Source organism: Dendropsophus ebraccatus, chromosome 9 (genome assembly GCF_027789765.1).
Source record: "Dendropsophus ebraccatus isolate aDenEbr1 chromosome 9, aDenEbr1.pat, whole genome shotgun sequence".
Classification (NCBI taxonomy): domain Eukaryota; kingdom Metazoa; phylum Chordata; class Amphibia; order Anura; family Hylidae; genus Dendropsophus; species Dendropsophus ebraccatus.
Genome location: NC_091462.1, coordinates 2,070,402 through 2,087,841, shown reverse-complemented (window position 1 = coordinate 2,087,841; position 17,440 = coordinate 2,070,402). Strand labels below are relative to the sequence as shown.

Below are 17,440 nucleotides of genomic sequence, written 5' to 3'. Positions count from 1 at the left end.
TATATAATGTACACTGTATGATATATACCATATATAATGTACACTGTATGATATACACCATATATAATGTACACTGTATATTATACACCATATATAATGTACACTGTATGATATATACCATATATAATGTACACTGTAAAATATATATACCATATATAATGTACACTGTATAATATACACCATATATAATGTACACTGTAATACCATATATAATGTACACTGTATGATATACCATATATAATGTACACTGTATAATATATACCATATATAATGTACACTGTAGAATATATACCATATATAATGTACACTGTATAATATATACCATATATATAATGTACACTGTATGATGTACACCATATATAATGTACACTGTATAATATACACCATATATAATGTACACTGTATAATTTATCTATATAATAAAAATGAAAGTCTGTCTGTCCTTCTGTCTGTCTGTCTGTCTGTCCTAAATAGACTTCCAAACGCCTGAACCGTTTGACCCCAAATTTGGCCCACAGATACATTGGGTGCCCGGGAAGGTTATAGCGAAGGTCCCGTCCCCGCCAGATGTACAGGAGGGGAGGGGGAGGGGGAAGAGAGGCGCCCCATAGAGATGAATGGGAAAATCTCCTCACTGCACACACAGGAGATATAATTAGCTGCAGCAGACACGGCAGCTGGAGCCTTAGCAACCAATAGGATTACTGCTTTCATTTTCACAGGGAGCAATGGTTGCTAGGGAAGCTGCCTCACAACATCCACAGTAATAACTGGTAGACCCCTACTCCATCCATACAGTACATGTATACAGAACCCCCTACTCCATCTATACAGTACATGTATACAGGGCCCCCTACTCCATCTATACAGTACATGTATACAGGACCCCCTACTCCATCTATACAGTACATGTATACAGGACCCCCTACTCCATCTATACAGTACATGTATACAGGACCCCCTACTCCATCTATACAGTACAGGTATACAGGACCCCCTACTCCATCTATACAGTACATGTATATACAGGGCCCCCTACTCCATCTATACAATACATGTACATACAGGACCCCCTACTCCATCTATACAGTACAGGTATACAGGACCCCCTACTCCATCTATACAGTACATGTATACAGGACCCCCTACTCCATCTATACAGTACATGTATACAGGACCCCCTACTCCATCTATACAGTACATGTATACAGGACCCCCTACTCCATCTATACAGTACATGTATATACAGGACCCCCTACTCCATCTATACAGTACAGGTATACAGGACCCCCTACTCCATCTATACAGAACATGTATATACAGGACCCCCTACTCCATCTATACAGTACATGTATATACAGGACCCCCTACTCCATCTATACAGTACATGTATATACAGGACCCCCTACTACATCTATACAGTACAGGTATACAGGACCCCCTACTCCATCTATACAGTACATGTATATACAGGACCCCCTACTCCATCTATACAGTACATGTATATACAGGACCCCCTACTCCATCTATACAGTACATGTATATACAGGACCCCCTACTACATCTATACAGTACAGGTATACAGGACCCCCTACTCCATCTATACAGTACATGTATATACAGGACCCCCTACTCCATCTATACAGTACATGTATATACAGGACCCCCTACTCCATCTATACAGTACATGTATATACAGGACCCCCTACTCCATCTATACAGTACATGTATATACAGGACCCCCTACTCCATCTATACAGTACATGTATATACAGGGCCCCCTACTCCATCTATACAGTACATGTATATACAGGGCCCCCTACTCCATCTATACAGTACATGTATATACAGGACCCCCTACTCCATCTATACAGTACATGTATATACAGGACCCCCTACTCCATCTATACAGTACATGTATATACAGGACCCCCTACTCCATCTATACAGTACATATATATACAGGACCCCCTACTCCATCTATACAGTACATGTATATACAGGACCCCCTACTCCATCTATACAGTACATGTATATACAGGACACCCTACTCCATCTATACAGTACATGTATATACAGGACCCCCTACTCCATCTATACAGTACATATATATACAGGACCCCCTACTCCATCTATACAGTACATGTATATACAGGGTCCCCTACTCCATCTATACAGTACATGTATATACAGGGCCCCCTACTCCATCTATACAGTACATGTATATACAGGACCCCCTACTCCATCTATACAGTACATGTATATACAGGACCCCCTACTCCATCTATACAGTACATGTATATACAGGACCCCCTACTCCATCTATACAGTACATATATATACAGGACCCCCTACTCCATCTATACAGTACATGTATATACAGGACCCCCTACTCCATCTATACAGTATATGTATATACAGGACCCCTACTCCATCTATACAGTACATGTATATACAGGACCCCCTACTCCATCTATACAGTACATGTATATACAGGACCCCCTACTCCATCTATACAGTACATGTATATACAGGACCCCCTACTCCCTCCATACAGTACATGTATACAGGACCCCCTACTCCATCTATACAGTACATGTATATACAGGGCCCCCTACTCCATCTATACAGTACATGTATATACAGGACCCCCTACTCCATCTATACTGTACATGTATATAGGACCCCCTACTCCATCTATACAGTACATGTATATACAGGACCCCCTACTCCATCTATACAGTACATGTATACAGGACCCCCTACTCCATCTATACAGTACATGTATATACAGGACCCCCTACTCCATCTATACAGTACATGTATATACAGGGCCCCCTACTCCATCTACACAGTACATGTATACAGGACCCCCTACTCCATCTATATAGTACATGTATATACAGGACCCATTACTCCATCTATACAGTACAGGTATACTGGGCCCCCTACTCCATCTATACAGTACATGTATACAGGACCCCCTACTCCATCTATACAGTACATGTATACAGGGCCCCCTACTCCATCTATACAGTACATGTATACAGGACCCCCTACTCCATCTATACAGTACATGTATACAGGACCCCCTACTCCATCTATACAGTACATGTATATACAGGACCCCCTACTCCATCTATACAGTACATGTATATACAGGACCCCCTACTCCATCTATACAGTACATGTATATACAGGACCCCCTACTCCATCTATACAGTACATGTATATACAGGACCCGCTACTCCAACTATACAGTACATGTATACAGGACCCCCTACTCCATCTATACAGTACATGTATATACAGGACCCCCTACTCCATCTATACAGTACATGTATCTACAGGGCCCCCTACTCCATCTATACAGTACATGTATATACAGGACCCCCTACTCCATCTATACAGTACATGTATATACAGGACCCCCTACTCCATCTATACAGTACATGTATATACAGGACCCCCTACTCCATCTATACAGTACATGTATATACAGGACCCCCTACTCCATCTATACAGTACATGTATATACAGGACCCCCTACTCCATCTATACAGTACATGTATATACAGGACCCCCTACTCCATCTATACAGTACATGTATATACAGAACCCCCTACTCCATCCATACAGTACATGTATATACAGGGCCCCCTACTCCATCTATACAGTACATGTATATACAGGGCCCCCTACTCCATCTATACAGTACATGTATATACAGGACCCCCTACTCCATCTATACAGTACATGTATACAGGACCCCCTACTCCATCTATACAGTACATGTATATACAGGACCCCCTACTCCATCTATACAGTACATGTATATACAGGACCCCCTACTCCATCTATACAGTACATGTATATACAGGACCCCCTACTCCATCCATACAGTACATGTATACAGGACCCCCTACTCCATCTATACAGTACATGTATATACAGGACCCCCTACTCCATCTATACAGTACATGTATACAGGGGCGGTCTTAGCATTTCTGGGGCCCCAAGCGAAGTTATTTCTGGGCCCCCCCCCCCCTCGACACGCGTTCCAAAACAATAGACTGCTGTGTGTTGCCCCCAGTAGTATATACCCCTTGTGCACTACCGCCAATAATATATACTCCTTGTGTGCTGCCCCCAATAGTATATACCCCTTGTTTGCTTCCCCCAGTAGTATATAGACCCCTGTGTGTTCCCCCAGTTATATATAGCCCCCCATGTGCACCCCCAGAAGTATATAGACCCCCTGTGTGCTGCCCCAGTTGTATATAGACCACCTGTGTGCTGCCCCCAGTTGTGTATATACCCCCTGTGTGCTCCCCCACAAGTATATAGGCCCCCTGTGTGCTCCCTCAGGGGTATTTAGCCCCCTGTGTGCTTCCCCACAAGTATATAGGCCCCCTGTGTGCTCCCTCAGGGGTATTTAGCCCCCTGTGTGCTCCCCCACTTGGATATAGACCTCCTGTGTGCTCCCCCACTTGGATATAGACCCCTGTGTGCTCCTCCAGTAGTATATAGACCCCCTGTGTGCCCCACCAGTATTATATAGACCCCTTGTGTGCTGCCCCAGTAGTATACAGACCCCTGTGTGCTCCCCCAGTTATATATAGACCACCTGTGTGCCTCGCAAGTAGTATATAGACCCCCTGTATGTTCCCACAGTAGTAAATAGACCCCCTGAGTGCCCCACCAGTAGTATATAGACCCCTGTGTGCTCCCCCAGTAGTATATAGCCCCCCTGTGTGCTCCCCCACTTGAAGAGCACACAGGATGTCTATATCCAAGTTGTATATAGACCCCATTCTGCTGCCCCAAGTAGTATATAGACCCCCTGTAAGCTGCCCCCAGTAGTATAGAGACCGCTCTGTGAAGCACCTGTAGTCTATAGCCCCCTTGTGTGCTCCCCCTGTCATATAGCCCCCCTGTGTGCTCCCCCCATTTAAATAGACCCCTGATGTGCGCTCCCCCAGTTAAACAGACCCCTGTGTGCTCCCCCTCCCATATAGTATATAACACAATAAAACAAACACTTATACTCACCTGGGTCCGGGCGTCTCCTCTTCTCTTCACTCTTGTGGCTGCAGGAAGGGTTTTACCCTGCGATCACAAGAGGCCGCGCTCCCCTTGTTCTGGCGCCGATGCTCCAGTGATGTCACTGGAGCGCCGGCACCACAATGACAAACCTGCCACTTGTGACCGCAGGGAAAACCCTTCCTGCGGCCACACGAGTGACTAACAGGAAGGGAGCCAATGACTCCCGCCCTGTCAGTGCTGCTGCATGTAACTATGAGCGCTCATTATCAGTGCTCATAGTTACAGTTCAGATGGCAGCAGAGAGCGGGGCAGTGGCCCTGTCCAGCGGTCTTGAGCACAACAGCGGGGCGTGGGGGCCCCCCTGGATGTTGGGGGCCCCAAGCGATCGCTTGGGGTGCTTGGTGCCAAAGACCGCCACTGCATGTATATACAGGACCCCCTACTCCATCTATACAGTACATGTATATACAGGGCACTACAGGTATACCAAACTGTGACTGGGTAACACTGCCACACCAGACCTTACCAATACCGCCATACTGTGACTAGATAACACCGCCATACCAGACCTGACCAATACCGCCATACTGTAACTGGAGAACACCGACACACCAGACCTGACCAATACCGCCATACTGTGACTGGAGAACACCGCCACACCAGACCTGACCAATACCGCCATACTGTGACTGGATAACACCGCCATACCAGACATGACCGATACCGACACACTGTGACTAAATAACACTGCCATACCAGACCTGACCAATACCGCCATACTGTGACTGGATAACACCATCATATCAGACCTGACCAATACTGCCATACTGTGACTGGATAACACTGCCACACCAGACCTGACCAACACTACCATACTGTGACTGGGTAACCCTGTCATAACACACCTGACCAATACTACCATACTGTGACTGGAAAAAACTGCTATACTAGACCTGACCAATACTGCCATACTGTGACTGGATAACACTTTCATACCACACCTGACCAATACCGCCATACTGTAACTGGATAACACTGCCATACCACACCTGACCAATACCGCCATACTGTGACTGGATGTCACTGCCATACCAGACCTGACCAATACTGCCATACTGTGATTGGATAACACTGCCATACCAGACATGACCAATACCGCCATACTGTGACTGGATAACACTGTCATACCACACCTGACCAATACCGCCATACTGTGACTGGATAACACTGCCATACCAGACCTGACCAATACTGCCATACTGTGACTGGATAACACCACCATACCAGACATGACCAATACCGCCATACCCCCCTCGAAAAGACACCAGATTTTCTGGCAAGTCTGAACGGGAGGGTACTGCCCCTCTGCAAGGTGCTACCCTACGCACCAGACCATGGGTGCCTAATGGTAAATAAGACCCTGCAGGTATACAGGACACTACAGGTATACAGGACCCCAAAACTATACACTACAGGTGCACGGGACCTCCACCAACTATATACTACAGGTATACAGGACCTCAAAACTATACACTACAGGTATACAGGACCTACACCAACTATATACTACAGGTATACAGGACCCCAAACTTTACACTACAGGTATACAGGACCCCAAACTATACACTACAGGTATACAGGAACTCCACCAACTATATACTACAGGTATACAGGACCTCAAAACTATACACTACAGGTATACAGGACCTACACCAACTCTATACTACAGGTATACAGCACCTTCACCAACTCTATACTACAGGTATACAGGACCCCAAAGCTATATACTACAGGCATACAGGAACTCCACCAACTATATACTACAGGTATATAGGACCCCAAACTATACACTACAGGTATAAAGGACCTCCACCAACTCTATACTACAGTTATACAGGACCCTCAAACTATGCACTACAGGTATACAGGCACCCCGAACTATATACTACAGGTATACAAGACCTCCACCAATTTTATACACTACAGGTATCCAGGACCCTCAAACTATAAACTACAGGTATACAAGACCTCCACCAACTATACATTACAGGTATACAGCACCAACTATATACTACAGGTATACAGGACCACCGAATTATACAGTACAGGTATACAGGACCTTTACCAACTGAACACTGCAGGTATACAGCCCCCCCAACTACACACTACAGGTATACAGGACCCCCCAACTACACACTATAGGTATACAGCCCCCCCACAGGGCTCCAGATGGCGACCAAAATGGTCGCCAATGCGACTGACGTTTTGCAAATGGCGCCCAGATTTATTAATCTGGGCGCCATTTGCGACTGGCCCCGGCGGCAGCGCGCTGTCTCTTTAAGATGCGCGGCTGATGCGCGGCTGCCGGGGGTGTCCCGTCCTATCCCCGGCAGCGCGGCGCATCAGTGAGCTGCCTGGGGCCCTGACTTCCGGCACTGGAAGCGCACGTCAGAGACGCTTCCTGTGTCAGAAGTCACAGCCCCGGCGTACAGGGAGCTCACTGATGCGCCGCGCTGCCGGGGATAGGACGGGACACCCCCGGCAGCCGCGCATCAGCCGGGGACAGCGTCCGAAGAAGAGGATCGCCGGGGGAGCGGGTTGTCAGGTGAGTTTGTGTGTTTGTTTTTTTTAAATATTGCTTAGCATAGAGGAAAGGGGGGGGGGCCATCTTCAAGGGGGGGAGAGGGGGCCATCTATAAGGGGAGGGGGTATCTATAAGGGGGGGAGAAGAGGGGGCATCTATAATGGGGGGGAGAGGGGGGCATCTATAATGGGGGGGGGGAGAGGGGGCATCTATAAGGGGAGGGGGTATCTATAAGGGGGGGAGAAGAGGGGGCATCTATAATGGAGGGGAGAGGGGGGCATCTATAAGGGGAGGGGGTATCTATAAGGGGGGAGAAGAGGGGGCATCTATAATGGGGGGGGGAGAGGGGGCATCTATAAGGGGAGGGGGTATCTATAAGGGGGGGAGAAGAGGGGGCATCTATAATGGGGGGGGAGAGGGGGCATCTATAATGGGGGGGAGAGGGGGCATCTATAAGGAGAGGGGGCATCTATGAGGGGGGAGGGGGGGGAGAAGAGGGGGCATCTATAATGGGGGGGGGAGGGGGGCATCTATAAGGGGAGGGGGTATCTATAAGGGGGGGAGAGAGGGGGCATCTATAATGGGGGAGGAGAGGGGGCATCTATAAGGGGAGGGGGTATCTATATAAGGGGGGGAGAAGATAGGGGGCATCTATAATGGGGGGGGAGGAGGGGCATCTATAATGGGGGGGAGGAGGGGCATCTATAATGGAGGGGGGAGGAGGGGGCATCTATAATGTGGGTAGAGAGGGTCATCTATAAGGGGAGGGGGTATCTATAAGGGGGGGAGAAGAGTGGGCATCTATAATGGGGGGGAGGAGGGGGCAACTATAATGGGGGGGAGAGGGGGGCATCTATAATGGGGGTAGAGAGGGGTCATCTATAAGGGGAGGGGTAATCTATAGTGTAAGGGCAAACTGGCTGCAGACACTGGGAGATAGATATATGCACAATTAATTATTATCAGGGCCCCTCAGGTGTCTGTATTGTAGGGGGTCACTTGCATTAGTCACTAGGTGAGAGATATATCTATCTATATACACATCTTGTGGGGGGGTCACTATGGCTGCAGTCATAAGTCTAGCTCAGTATGTATAGACTGTTGCAAGCTTTTAAAGGGAACCTGTTGACCCCCGTGCCAGGGTGACAGGCTCCCAACCCCCGTTAGAACCCCCTATACTCACCTCATCGCGCCGGGTCCCGCTTCTGGAGGTGGTCAGGTCACGGAGATCTCAGCCGCTGCAGCCCGGCGCGCACACAGAGAGATGAGTCCAACACTCATAGAGAATGACGGAGCGCTGGACTCTCCCGTCATTCTCTATGAGCGTTGGACTCATCTCTCAGCGCACGCCGGGCTGCAGCGGCTGAGATCTCCGTGACCCGGCCATCTTCAGAAGCGGGGTGAAGATGAGGTGAGTATAGGGGTCTCTAACGGGGGGTTGGGAGCCTGTCACCCCGGCACGGGGGTCGACAGGTTCCCTTTAAGTTCAAGTTCAGAAGAGTAAGCCTCATTAAAAGGCTAGCCAAGTGAGGCTGAAGTACTGAGTCAGACTGGATATGGTTGTCAGACTGTATATGGTTGTCAGGTTGCAAGTTTCCATGTTGAACGTTTTCAAACTAAGAAAAGAAAGAATCTAAAGGAGGAGGAGGAGGAGGAGGCTGCCGTGGCCTCTGCACACAGTAAGTCCCATGTAACATAACATTAATTTTACATGGTTTAAAATGTTGGCAACCAAATATTCTATTTGGCGCCTAAATTTTTCAGGTTAGGAGCCAATGGCTCCTAGGTAAATTTTTTAGTCTGGAGCCCTGCCCCAACTATGCACTACAGATATGCGAGACCCCTACAAACTATACATTGTGGGTATACAGAACCCCTCCAACTATACACTACAGGTATACACTAATTCCACTGATTAACTCAGATGAAACAATACCTTTAGCTTGGCCTCCTGGGCACCTTAGAACAAATCTAATTAACACACTGACACTTTATACCCGGGCATCGCCGGGTACATTTTCTAGTAGCATATCTAATGTACACTGTATAAAATATATATCATGTATAATATATACCACACAATCTACACTGTATAATATATATACATATATATATATATATATATATATATATATATATATATATATATATAATGTACACTTTATAATATATATACCATATATAATGTACACTGTATAATATATATATATATATATATATATATATATAATGTATAATGTACACTTTATAATATATATACCATATATAATGTACACTGTATAATATATACCATGTATAATGTACACTTTATAATATACCATATATAATGTACACTGTATAATATATATATATATATATATATATATATATATATATATATATACCATATATAATGTACACTGTATAATATATATACATATATAATATACACTGTATAATATATAGCATATATAATGTACACTGTATAATATACACCATATATAATGTACACTGTATGATATATACCATATATAATGTACACTGTATGATATATACCATATATAATGTACACTGTATAATATACACCATATATAATGTACACTGTATAATATACACCATATATAATGTACACTGTATGATATATATACCATATATAATGTACAATGTATAATACATATACCATATACAATGTACACTGTATAATATATACCATATATAATGTACATGATATAAAATATACCATACATGTACACTGTATTATATACACCATATATAACATACACCATGTATAATACATATACCATATATAATGTACACTGTATTATATACACCATATATAACATACACCATGTATAATACATATGCCATATATAATGTACACTGTATAATATACACCATATATATATAATGTACACTACATTATATATGGTGTATATTATACAGTACATTATATATGGTGTATATTATACAGTACATTATATATGGTGTATATTATACACTGTATAATATACACCATATATAATGTACACTGTATAATATATATACCTTACATAATGTACACTGTATAATACATATACCATATATAATGTACACTGTATAATATATACCATATATAATGTACACTGTATGATATATACCATATATAATGTACACTGTATAATACATATACCATATATAATGTACACTGTATAATATATACCTTACATAATGTACACTGTATAATATATATACCATACATAATGTACACTGTATAATATATATATATATACCATACATAATGTACACTTAATAATATATACACCATATATAATGTACACTGTATTATATATATATATATATATATATATATACCATATATAACGTACACTGTGTACTGTATACCATGTATAATCTATAGAATATACCAGTCCTGTCTCAGTCACCTGATGGCTCCTCCACCTCCGGCTGTTGCTGATCCTCAGCGATCTGCGGGGAGAAATGCTGAGAAGAGGAAGTGCTGCTCCTGGTCCTCTAGGCTGGAGGATCCCTTTAAGAAGTGCTGCCTCTTATCATGTCCAGGGCACCTTGTGTAACCGCCCGTCAGCCGTCATCTCCAGGTGCTGTCAGATCACTGATTTCCTGGAAATTGCCCAACATGGCCGAAGAGTACGGTGACCACAACCGTGACGTAATGGGGTAATCCTGTGTGTGAGCCCCCCGGACCCTATGAGGAGAGTATAGTGTGACCCCCCGGACCCTGTGAGGAGAGTATAGTGTGACCCCCCGGACCCTGTGAGGAGAGTATAGTGTGACCCCCCGGACCCTGTGAGGAGAGTATAGTGTGACCCCCCCCCCCCCCCACGGACCCTATGAGGAGAGTATAGTGTGACCCCCCGGACCCTGTGAGGAGAGTATAGTGTGACCCCCCGGACCCTGTGAGGAGAGTATAGTGTGACCCCCCCGGACCCTATGAGGAGAGTATAGTGTGACCCCCCCCCGGACCCTATGAGGAGAGTATAGTGTGAGCCCCCCGGACCCTGTGAGGAGAGTATAGTGTGACCCCCCGGACCCTATGAGGAGAGTATAGTGTGACCCCCCGGACCCTGTGAGGAGAGTATAGTGTGACCCCCCGGAACCCTGTGAGGAGAGTATAGTGTGACCCCCCGGACCCTGTGAGGAGAGTATAGTGTGACCCGCCCCCCTGGACCTAGGAGGAGAGTATAGTGTGAGCCCCCGGACCCTATGAGGGAGAGTATAGTGTGACCCCCCCGGACCCTATGAGGAGAGTAGTGTGAGCCCCCGGACCCTATGAGGAGAGTATAGTGTGACCCCCCCGGACCCTATGAGGAGAGTATAGTGTGACCCCCCCCCGGACCCCTATGAGGAGAGTATAGTGTGAGCCCCCCGGAACCCTGTGAGGAGAGTTATGTGTGGACCCCCCGGACCCTATGAGGAGAGTATAGTGTGACCCCCTGGACCCTATGAGGAGAGTATAGTGTGACCCCCTGGACACTGTCAGGAGAGTATAGTGTGACCCCCCCCCCCCGGACCCTGTGAGGAGAGTATAGTGTGACCCCCCCCGGACCCTGTGAGGAGAGTATAGTGTGACCCCTCCGGACCCTGTGAGGAGAGTATAGTGTGACCCCCCCCGGACCCTGTGAGGAGAGTATAGTGTGACCCCCCGGACCCTGTGAGGAGAGTATAGTGTGACCCCCCGGACCCTGTGAGGAGAATATAGTGTGACCCCCCCCCCCCGGACCCTGTGAGGAGAGTATAGTGTGACCCCCTGGACCCTATGAGGAGAGTATAGTGTGACCCCCCGGACCCTATGAGGAGAGTATAGTGTGACCCCCCGGACCCTGTGAGGAGAGTATAGTGAGACCCCCCGGACCCTGTGAGGCGAGTATAGTGTGACCCCCCGGACCCTGTGAGGAGAGTATAGTGTGACCCCCCCCCCCTGGACCCTGTGAGGAGAGTATAGTGTGACCCCCCGGACCCTGTGAGGAGAGTATAGTGTGACCCCCCCCGGACCCTGTGAGGAGAGTATAGTGTGAGCCCCCCGGACCCTATGAGGAGAGTATAGTGTGACCCCCCCGGACCCTGTGAGGAGAGTATAGTGTGACCCCCCCGGACCCAATGAGGAGAGTATAGTGAGACCCCCCGGACCCTGTGAGGAGAGTATAGTGTGACCCCCCCCCCCCCGGACCCTATGAGGAGAGTATAGTGTGAGCCCCCCGGACCCTGTGAGGAGAGTACAGTGTGAGACCCCCCGGACTCTATGAGGAGAGTATAGTGTGATCCCCCCCCAGACCCTATGAGGAGAGTATAGTGTGAGCCCCCCGGACCCTGTGAGGAGAGTATAGTGTGACCCCCCCCCCCCGGACCCTGTGAGGAGAGTATAGTGTGACCCCCCGGACCCTGTGAGGAGAGTATAGTGTGACCCCCGGACCCTGTGAGGAGAGTATAGTGTGACCCCCGGACCCTGTGAGGAGAGTATGGTGTGACCCCCCCCGGACCCTGTGAGGAGAGTATAGTGTGACCCCCCGGACCCTGTGAGGAGAGTATAGTGTGACCCCCCAAACCCTGTGAGGAGAGTATAGTGTGAGCCCCCCCGGACCCTGTGAGGAGAGTATAGTGTGACACCCCCCGGACCCTGTGAGGAGAGTATAGTGTGACCCCCCGGACCCTATGACCCTATGAGGAGAGTATAGTGTGACCCCCCGGACCCTGTGAGGAGAGTATAGTGAGACCCCCCGGACCCTGTGAGGAAAGTATAGTGAGACCCCCCGGACCCTATGAGGAGAGTATAGTGTGACCCCCCCCGGACCCTATGAGGAGAGTATAGTGTGACCCCCCGGACCCTGTGAGGAGAGTATAGTGTGATCCCCCCCCCAGACCCTATGAGGAGAGTATAGTGTGACCCCCCGGACCCTGTGAGGAGAGTATAGTGTGATCCCCCGGACCCTGTGAGGAGAGTATAGTGTGACCCCCCCCGGACCCTATGAGGAGAGTATAGTGTGAGACCCCCTGACCCTATGAGGAGAGTATAGTGTGAGACCCCCTGACCCTATGAGGAGAGTATAGTGTGAGACCCCCTGACCCTATGAGGAGAGTATAGTGTGAGACCCCCTGACCCTGTGAGGAGAGTATAGTGTGAGCCCCCCGGACCCTGTGAGGAGAGTATAGTATGATCCCCCGGACCCTGTGAGGAGAGTATAGTGTGACCCCCCCGACCCTGTGAGGAGAGTATAGTGTGACCCCCCCCCCCAGACCCTATGAGGAGAGTATAGTGTGACCCCCCGGACCCTGTGAGGAGAGTATAGTGTGACCCCCCTGACCCTGTGAGGAGAGTATAGTGTGACACCCCCCGGACCCTATGAGGAGAGTATAGTGTGAGCCCCCCGGACCCTGTGAGGAGAGTATAGTGTGAGCACCCCGGACCCTATGAGGAGAGTATAGTGTGACCCCCCGGACCCTGTGAGGAGAGTATAGTGTGACCCCCCCCGGACCCTATGAGGAGAGTATAGTGTGACCCCCCGGACCCTGTGAGGAGAGTATAGTGTGACCCCCCCCCCCCCCCACGGACCCTATGAGGAGAGTATAGTGTGACATCCCCCCCCCGGACCCTGTGAGGAGAGTATAGTGTGACACCCCCGCCCCCCCCGGATCCTGTGAGGAGAATATAGTGTGACCCCCCGGACCCTGTGAGGAGAGTATAGTGTGACCCCCCCCCCCCCCCCCCCGGACCCTGTGAGGAGAGTATAGTGTGACACCCCCCTTCCCCCCCCCCCCGGACCCTATGAGGAGAGTATAGTGTGACCCCCCGGACCCTATGAGGAGAGTATAGTGTGAACCCCCCGGACCCTGTGAGGAGAGTATAGTGTGACCCCCCCCCCCTGGACCCTGTGAGGAGAGTATAGTGTGACCCCCCGGACCCTGTGAGGAGAGTATAGTGTGACCCCCCCCCCCCCCCCCGGACCCTGTGAGGAGAGTATAGTGTGACCCCCCGGACCCTGTGAGGAGAGTATAGTGTGACCCCCCCGGACCCTGTGAGGAGAATATAGTGTGACCCCCCCGGACCCTGTGAGGAGAGTATAGTGTGACCCCCCAAACCCTGTGAGGAGAGTATAGTGTGATCCCCCGGACCCTGTGAGGAGAGTATAGTGTGATCCCCCGGACCCTGTGAGGAGAGTATAGTGTGACCCCCCCGGACCCTATGAGGAAAGTATAGTGTGACCCCCCGGACCCTGTGAGGAGAGTATAATGTGACCCCCCCGGACCCTGTGAGGAGAGTATAGTGTGAGCCCCCCCGGACCCTGTGAGGAGAGTATAGTGTGACCCCCCCCCCCCCCCCGGACCCTGTGAGGAGAGTATAGTGTGACACCCCCCTTCCCCCCCCCCCGGACCCTATGAGGAGAGTATAGTGTGACCCCCCGGACCCTATGAGGAGAGTATAGTGTGACCCCCCGGACCCTGTGAGGAGAGTATAGTGTGACCCCCCCCCCCCTGGACCCTGTGAGGAGAGTATAGTGTGACCCCCCGGACCCTGTGAGGAGAGTATAGTGTGACCCCCCCCCCCCCCCCGGACCCTGTGAGGAGAGTATAGTGTGACCCCCCCGGACCCTGTGAGGAGAGTATAGTGTGACCCCCCCGGACCCTGTGAGGAGAATATAGTGTGACCCCCCGGACCCTGTGAGGAGAGTATAGTGTGACCCCCCAAACCCTGTGAGGAGAGTATAGTGTGATCCCCCGGACCCTGTGAGGAGAATATAGTGTGACCCCCCGGACCCTGTGAGGAGAGTATAGTGTGACCCCCCCCCCCCCCGGACCCTGTGAGGAGAGTATAGTGTGACACCCCCCTTCCCCCCCCCCCCGGACCCTATGAGGAGAGTATAGTGTGACCCCCCGGACCCTATAAGGAGAGTATAGTGTGACCCCCCGGACCCTGTGAGGAGAGTATAGTGTGACCCCCCCCCCTGGACCCTGTGAGGAGAGTATAGTGTGACCCCCCGGACCCTGTGAGGAGAGTAGAGTGTGACCCCCCCCCCCCCCCCGGACCCTGTGAGGAGAGTATGAGTGTGACCCCCCCGGACCCTGTGAGGAGAGTATAGTAGTGACCCCCCCGGACCCTGTGAGGAGAATATAGTGTGACCCCCCCGACCCTGTGAGGAGAGTATAGTGTGACCCCCCAAACCCTGTGAGGAGAGTATAGTGTGATCCCCCGGACCCTGTGAGGAGAGTATAGTGTGATCCCCCGGACCCTGTGAGGAGAGTATAGTGTGACCCCCCGGACCCTATGAGGAAAGTATAGTGTGACACCCCCCGGACCCTGTGAGGAGAGTATAATGTGACCCCCCCGGACCCTGTGAGGAGAGTATAGTGTGACCCCCCCCCCCCTTGGACCCTGTGAGGAGAGTATAGTGTGACCCCCCCCCCCCCCCGGACCCTGTGAGGAGAGTATAGTGACACCCCCCTTCCCCCCCCCCCGGACCCTCTGAGGAGAGTATAGTGTGACCCCCCGGACCCTATGAGGAGAGTATAGTGTGACCCCCCGGACCCTGTGAGGAGAGTATAGTGTGACCCCCCCCCCCCCCCTGGACCCTGTGAGGAGAGTATAGTGTGACCCCCCCGGACCCTGTGAGGAGAGTATAGTGTGACCCCCCCCCCCCCCCGGACCCTGTGAGGAGAGTATAGTGTGACCCCCCGGACCCTGTGAGGAGAGTATAGTGGTGACCCCCCCGGACCCTGTGAGGAGAATATAGTGTGACCCCCCGGACCCTGTGAGGAGAGTATAGTGTGACCCCCCAAAACCCTGTGAGGAGAGTATAGTGTGATCCCCCGGACCCTGTGAGGAGAGTATAGTGTGATCCCCCGGACCCTGTTGAGGAGAGTATAGTGTGACCCCCCGGACCCTATGAGGAAAGTATAGTGTGACCCCCCGGACCCTGTGAGGAGAGTATAATGTGACCCCTCCGGACCCTGTGAGGAGAGTAATAGTGTGACCGCCCCCCCCCTTGGACCCTGTGAGGAGAAGTATAGTGTGACCCCCCCGGACCCTGTGAGGAGAGTATAGTGTGAGCCCCCCCCGGACCCTGTGAGGAGAGTATAGTGTGAGCCCCCCCGGACCCTGTGAGGAGAGTATAGTGTGACATCCCCCCCCCCGGACCCTATGAGGAGAGTATAGTGTGACCCCCCCGGACCCTGTGAGGAGAGTATAGTGTGACCCCCCGGACCCTGTGAGGAGAGTATAGTGTGACCACCCCGGACCCTGTGAGGAGAGTATAGTTGTGACCCCCCTGACCCTGTGAGGAGAGTATAGTGAGACCCCCCGGACCCTGTTGAGGAGAGTATAGTGTGACCCCCCGGACCCGGTGAGGAGAGTATAGTGTGACCCCCCCCCCCCCCCCTGTGACCCTGTGAGGAGAGTATAGTGTGACCCCTCCGGACCCTGTGAGGAGAGTATAGTGTGACCCCTCCGGACCCTGTGAGGAGAGTATAGTGTGAGCCCCCCGGACCCTATGAGGAGAGTATAGTGTGACCCCTCCGGACCCTGTGAGGAGAGTATAGTGTGACCCCCCCGGACCCTGTGAGGAGAGTATAGTGTGAACCCCCCGGACCCTTGAGGAGAGTATAGTGTGACCCCCCCCCCCCCCCTTGGACCCTGTGAGGAGAGTATAGTGTGACCCCCCCCGGACCCTGTGAGGAGAGTATAGTGTGACCCCTCCGGACCCTGTGAGGAGAGTATAGTGTGACCCCTCCGGACCCTGTGAGGAGAGTATAGTGTGACCCCTCCGGACCCTGTGAGGAGAGTATAGTGTGAACCGCCGGACCCTATGTGGAGAGTATAGTGTA

At 50.1% G+C, this 17,440-nt stretch overlaps 1 protein-coding gene across 4 annotated transcripts in view; it reads right to left on the bottom strand.

Moving 5' to 3' along the window:
• LOC138800552 (C-X-C chemokine receptor type 2-like) overlaps window positions 1-17,440 on the bottom strand; it is a 65,002-nt gene that overhangs the window by 13,579 nt on the left and 33,983 nt on the right. The window contains exon 1 of one of the 4 annotated variants that reach the window (XM_069982311.1): window positions 11,032-11,115. The exons of 2 other annotated variants lie outside the window; for them this stretch is intronic. The gene's annotated coding sequence lies outside the window, so the exon portion shown is untranslated. Of the gene's footprint in view, window positions 1-11,031; window positions 11,116-17,440 lie in introns of those variants that run through there. One more of the 4 variants, XM_069982312.1, reaches the window with a different exon arrangement.